This window comes from Chionomys nivalis, chromosome 9 (assembly GCF_950005125.1).
Source record: "Chionomys nivalis chromosome 9, mChiNiv1.1, whole genome shotgun sequence".
NCBI lineage: Eukaryota > Metazoa > Chordata > Mammalia > Rodentia > Cricetidae > Chionomys > Chionomys nivalis.
In genome coordinates this window covers 19,398,731-19,406,022 of record NC_080094.1, presented here as the reverse complement: position 1 = coordinate 19,406,022, position 7,292 = coordinate 19,398,731, and positions in this window count along the sequence as shown.

Genomic DNA, 7,292 nt, shown 5'->3' with positions numbered 1-7,292 from the left:
AGTGTTCCAGGACTCATGACAAGGTTATCAGCTGCGTTAGTGTTGTAGTCTCTGGCTGTCAAGCATGTTAGGACCCTGGTGCGTGCCTGGCTGTGAACCCGCTGGGCTGATCCTCCTTGAGTATACATTTTGTAGACTTACATTGCTTTATGTGCTGCCTTAAATCCTCATGATATCTAGTGGCTGAGGTTAGACAGCTGGCATCCCATCTTCAAATGTGGAAGCAGGCTGAAGTTAAATAGCCTACTCAAGATCATATAGCTGCTCTAAGATGATGTAAGAACTTAAAGACAGGCATTCAGATCCTCTACTGTGTGACTGTTTCCTTTGAAGTATAAAGGCCTTAGAGCCTGTTGCTTGTGTAGTGGGAGTTAATGCAGAAACAGCCACGTGAAGAAATGTAGGCACAAAGCCCTGATTGTGATCATGGATTTAAATTCCATTGAAATTTTAAACCCATGTACTACAAGATTGTTAATAGACCTTCACTTAAGACATTATAGGCTTGGAGATGGCTTAATTGGTAAAGTACCATATAAGCATGAAGACTTGTGTAAAAATTACTGGGCCATGCACCTGTAATTCCAGTGCTGGGGAGGTGGAGAAAGGAGGATCTCTGGGGTTTGCTAGCCAGCTGGTCTAACCCTAATCAGATTCAATGACTGCTCCAGTCTCTAAAATAAGGTGGGTGGAACTGTCAAGAAGACTCAGCAGGTCAAAGCACTTGCTGCCAAATCTGATGACTAGAGTTTGACCCCTGGAACCCAGTGGTGGGAGGAGACAATTGACTCCTGCAATGTGTCTGATTTCTACACATATCTGTGTCATGTGTGCATACACAAACCAAAAATATGAAATCTTTAAAATAGAAAATGAGGAATTGACCTCTGCCCGCCCGCATGAATGTATATACACACATGAACATGTACGCACAATATATAAACACAAGTTATAGCTTAGTTGATAAAGTGATTGCTTTGCAACCACTAGGAGCTAATTTCAATCCCCAGAACTCACAAAAATGTCATGAGGGGCTCATGAAATCCCAGGGTTGGGGAGGCAGAGACAGGTGGGTCCTGAGGCTTAATAACCAGCCAGCCTAGCCTACTTGATGAATTCCAGTAATTCTGTCTCAAAGAAAAAAAAAGTGGATAGCTTCTGAGGAATAGCAGTTAAGATTGCTCTCTGACTTCCGCACACAGATGTGTATACCTATGCATAAATAAAATTCCATTTCTGAGAAATTCTAAACCAATAAACTGAAAAGTTTACTCAGACTACCCAGTGCAGTAAGTGTCAGAGCCTCTCTGCGGGGTGAGAACGTGGCCATCAACACTCTTGACCACACTGTCTTCTCTCTGGGCAGGAGTCGGCAGCATTCTCTTGAGAGTGCTGCCAACAATTAGAAATATGAACAAGAGAGACGGAAGATAAAAGCTGGGTGGTGGTAGTGCATGACTTTAATCCCAGTGCTTAGGAGGCAGAGGCAGGCAGATCTCTGAGTCTGAGGCCAGCTGCGTCTACAGAGTGAGTTCCAGGACAACTAGGACTGCACAGTGAAACCCTGTTTCTAGACTCTTCCCACCCCCCACCCAAAAAAAGAGGTAGATGGAATCCTAAGACAATGGTCCAGTCTCGGGACGAGCCAAGCCTTTCTAGAACTTCAGTCTGGAAAGTACCACTAGACCAAGTGAGATCTGAGCCACCTGCATCAGTCTACCGGCCTGCTTAGGGATGGGTGTGTAGTTCTGTGATAGAGCATGTGCAACACCCTGGGTTCAATAATCAGCATGCACTCCCCTCCCACAACAATTGCTTATTGGCTTCAGTCCCAAAGAAGAGGATAAATAGCAGGGTGAAAATTCTCACTCCATCCACCTGATGTCATACTCAGCCCCTACAGACTAAGCTGTGATGGGTTATTTCTCTCAGCGCTAGGTTCAAACCAGAGATCACACATGTCAGGCAAATAGTCTAACTGAGCTACATTTTCTGCCAGTATTTAGCTCTAAAAGATAACTAAAAACAAAAAATGAAATGGCTCAGAGGTTGGAGTACTTGTTGCTTTTAGAGGACCCCGATTTGATTCTTAGCATCCATATTGAGAATGACAACCATCCTTAACTCCAGTTCCGGGGAATCCAATGTCTCTTGGTCTTCACAGGCACCCACATGCTAAACATACATATACACCACCAAAACACTCATACATAACAAAATAAATCTAAAATATCTTTAAAGACATAACCATAGCCGGGCGGGGGAGGCGCACGCCTTTAATCCCAGCACTCGGGAGGCAGAGGCAGGCGGATCTCTGGGAGTTCGAGGCCAGCCTAGTCTACAAGAGCTAGTTCCAGGACAGGCACCAAAGCTACAGAGAAACCCTGTCTCGAAAAACCAAAAAAAAAAAAAAAAAAAAAAAAAGACATAACCATAATACAAGTATTATACATAAGCAACACTGATTAAGTTTTTTCTGTCATCAAATGTTCAATGCTTAAATACAGCATCATTTCTTCTCTCACTAATGATTTGTTTGAGTTAGAACTCCATATAAGTTTTAGATCCAGTCTGCAGGATTGGCAGCCTCTCATAAAACATGAAATCTTTTGAAGAGGTGGCTACCACATCTTCATGGGCAGTGTGACTAGAGTTGCTTTTTACTGAAGGAACTTAAAGTGGCTAACAAGAAAAGCGGAAGCCAGGTGAGCAAGATGGCTCAGCGGGTAGAGGTGCTTGCTGCCCCATCTGACTACCTGAGTTTGGTTCCAGGGACCCTCCAACTCCTACAGTTTGACCTCTAACATCAACTGGAATGTCATGGCACATTCACCTTGGCACAAATGTGCTTGCCCCCAGTAAATAAATAAATAAGTGTAATTCTAAAAATTACAACCTAAGCTACAGGCTTGTGCAAATCAAACGTTTCATGAAAGAGTCAAGGTTACAGATACAAAATAGAACCGTGCATGAAACTAAGAGCGCATGCTAGGATCTGCAAGACTCATGCAGTAGGACAATATGCAAAGCGAAGACACAGGAACCCGCTTTAGAAACACCAACGTCCGCAAGGTGAAAACAATTATTCCTGCTACTAAGGGAATGCATTCATTTCTTACAAGGATATTCTCATATGTGGAGTGTTGGAGATGTTCTGTTGGCAGAGCAATTGCCTGGGTTTGATTCCCAGCATTGTAAATCCAGTGTGGTGGTGCACACTCATCATCCCTGCATTTGGGAGGTAGAAGAAGGGAGAATAGTGAACTCGGCATCATGCTTGGCTACATTGTGAGTAACCTGAGATACGTGAGACCCTGTCTCAAAAATCAAACGAAAAGTTACTTCTGAACTCCAAAATGGTAATTTTTTTGAAATGTTGAGGTGAATGTATTTGGAAGGTTTCTGTATGAATGCACTTTTTACTGAGTGCATTTAGGTAAACCTGGTTTCACTGGGCTACCAACCTATATAGGTGCCCTAGTTTGCCTGGCACTGCCAGTTTTGCCTCTTATCCCGAGATCCCATCTCTCTAACACTCCCTTTCAAGTCTTAGGAGTGCCCCAGTTTTGAGGCTAGCCACAAAGTATCCAGCTCCCAGAACCACAGGCTCCTAAAGCTATCATGTTTTAGGGTTTCTGTGACTTCCATGAAACATCAAGACCAAAGCAACTTGGGGAGAACTTCCACACCACTATTCATCACTGAAGGGAGTCAGGACAGGAACTCAAACAGGGCAGGAACCTGGAAGCAGGAGCTGATGCAGAGGCCATGGAGGGGTGCTGCTTACTGGCTTTCTCCTCATGACTTGCTCAGCCTGCTTTTTCACAAAACCCAGGACCACCAGCTCAGGGATGGCTCCACTCACGATGGACTGGGCCCTCCCCATCAATCGGAAATTAAGAAAATGGCTTACGGTCAGATATTATTGAAGTTCCCCGTCTAGCTTGTGTCAAGTTGACACAAGCCAAGCCAGCACATAGCACAATAAAGACTCAAGTGGTTGCTTGCTGAGTGCCTTTTCTGTGGATTTCTCCACAACACCGCGCTCAGATCCTTGAAGGGGGTGAACACCATCATGGCTGGTGTGCAAAGCCAACAAGCTTGGTACATTTGAATATGGTACTACAATCGCAGAAGACCCGCCTTAGACTCTCAACAGGTGATCCTGGCTTAGGGTAAGGGACATCTGTCTGGTCTGGCTTCTTGAGAAGCTGGCAGCTCTAGTGAAGCAGACATGGGTGTGGTAGACATAAATTATTTTGGCTTTATTCGTTTATCCTTTGGTATTCTCATGCCATGATGTCTCTCTAAAAACCATTCTGTCCCCACTTCCCTGTTTGGTTCTAGTGAGGCTGGCCACACTTGACTCTGGTGATGGATCATGTGATCTAGCCCTATGCTAACCAGTCTATCGTATTCGCTAGCCCCATTGATTAATTCAGTGAGAGATACACAGGGCAGCTAGAGATATTTTTGCTAGAGAATTTTCTTCTAAAATTCTTTAAAGGGTTTTGGATCTTGATATGGCCATCTTGTCGTTGCTTTACATCTGAGTGAGAAACTGGCAGAACACAGAGTTCTGTCTATGCTGCATGTGCCCTGATGTAGCCCTGTCTTTAAGTCAGATACTCTTGGCGTTTTTAGTATCTATGAACTCCTTTTTTTTTCACTTATTTTTTTTAAGGCATGATCTCACGCTGTAGCCCAGGTTGATCAGGATCTCACTTCAACTCTTGGAAATCCTCCTGCCTTAGCTTTCCAGGGACTAGGGTTACAAGTGTGAACCACCATGCCCAGCTGCATGAACCATTTTTGCTGAAGTGATGATGAGCTGGGCTTTCTTTTTTTTTTTTTAATTTTTTTTTCATTTATTTTACATACTAACCATTTATTTTACATAGTTCCCTCTTCCCACCTCCTGTCTATCTCCCATCCACTCCTCCTCCATTCAAAATGGGGCAGGCTTCCCATGGGAGTCAACAAGGCAAGTCATAACACATTGAGGCAGGACCAAGCTCCTCCCCCTGCATCAAGGCTGGGCAAGGCATCCCTGCATGGGGAATAGGATTCAAAAGACCATGAACTGGTTTTTTTATACTTGCATTCACAAATGCAATAAAATTTCAACCCTTAAGCCCTATGCTTCTCAAACACAGGCAATGCAGATGTAATAATCCAGAAGTATTTCAGAGCAGACAGTACCTTACTATAGGCACAGAAACATGTCTTTCATATGCCCAAATAGCAATACATTTTCCTCTATGTTCAAATTCAGTCGTTTCTTTTCCCTTTGACAGCTTGGGTTAGAGATTAGGTTTTTTTAAAACTTTTTTATTTAATAGCACTTTTTACATTGTTTTTATTGAGCTATTTATTTTTCTCCACTCCCTCCCCTTCCTCTTCCCTCCCCTTCCACCCTCTCTCATGATCCCCTTGCTCCCAATTCACTCAGGAGATCTTGTTTTTTTCTACATTAGAGATCAGTTGCAAGGTAGAGTTGGTCTGAAAGGTTGCCATTTTCTGTGAAACAAGAATCTAATGAAGGGGTCGCCATGTGTGGGAAAATCTGCCGCCTGGAAGTTGCAAAATATACCTCCATATGACAAAACGATCAAATTTTTGTAAAATTATTGGCAATGAACCAAATCAGTTCTGGATTCTCTCTTAAGAAACAGTAATTCTTGCCAGAATTGAAAATGCATTTGGGACATTTAGGCAGGAGGCTTATGATTTTGGGGCCAGTCCAGGAAGAGCATGTCTTAATGAGAACATAATGAGAGCATGTCTTTAAAAAAAAGTTTAACTCTTAGAGTAGCTATTTTAGGCCATTCTTTCTGAAAAACATTAACCAGAAAGATTATTGAGACAAGTCCTCTTTTGTAACAATAAAAGCACAACATCAGAGTGGACAGTATTACTTAGTAAAAGTCTGGGGAAGCCAAACAATCCACCTGGTGGACAGTGGGACCCTGAGAACATTGAGGCAGGCGAATGTAGGTGAGCTTAGTTCTCATGGCTCTAACTGGCCCCTCTGTGGCTGAAAACACCAATCTGGGAACTAGGAAACCTGAGATCTAGTTCTCATCTGTAATCCCAGTACACAGGAGGTTGAGGGAGGATTGCTATTCTGGACCATGTAGTTCAAGACCATCCTGGGCACCATAGTGATTTCCAGCTAAGGCTTCAGAGTGGTACATGGTCTCAGACATCACACACACACACACACACACACACACACACACACACACACACACACACACGAACACAGTCCCTCATTGATTCTGACCCAGTCTTTTTAACTTCCATGAACCTGTATTATAAGATTAGGCTAGATGTTGATTAACTTTTCCAGCTTCAAGACTGTGACGTAATAATTTGGGCACACCCAATCTATTGTCTCTTTTTAAATAGGAAGATTTCTTTGAAAGTCATAATAAAACATAGACATGGAAATAAAGCTGGTTGGTGGTGCACACCTTGGTCCTAGCTACTTCAGAAGGCTGAGGCAGGAGGCTTGCTTGAGTTCCAAACTTGAAAAGCAGTATTTTTTTTAAAATATTTTAAGTTTATGAAATTTTTTATTCAATTTTATTATTAGTGTGATGTGACTTGTGCATGCACACATGTACCACATGTAGGTATATGTGTACATAGATCAGATGTCAGGTTTGGGAGTCGGCCAACTTCTTTCACTTTTACGTGGGTTCTGGGGATCAAATTTAGGTCGTTAGGATTACATGGCAAGAATCTTTAACTCCCAAAGGTAGCTCATCCTCCCAAGACGTAGCCTTTAAAAACAAAAGAAACAGGCCCCCAGGCAGGGGGTAGGAAAAACATTTACAGATTGGCATTTTTCATGCATAGATCTTATTTTCTGTATAATGAAAAGATAAAAAAGAATTGGTGTTGGGATTACAGCTCAATGATATTAGATTCTGGGTTAGATTATAGCTCACTGGTATGAAGTTCTGGGTTAGATTGCCAATATTGCTATAATAATTTAGAAACATTGTATTTAAAATATGTACTTGCTCAAGTCGCACTGAGCAGTTGGCAATACACATATAAAAAGTATGATAAGATTCTGTCTTCAAGAAATTCTCAGCATTGGACTGAGGAGTTGGTTCAGCGGTTAAGAGCACTGGCTGCTCTTCCAGGGGATCCAGGTTTGATTTCCAGCACCTAGTTGTAACTCCAGTTCCAGGGGATTCAACACCTCCTTCTGGCCTCCATGGGCACAGACACACAGTTGGTATAGAGACACACAAGCAGGCAAAATCCGTATACATAAA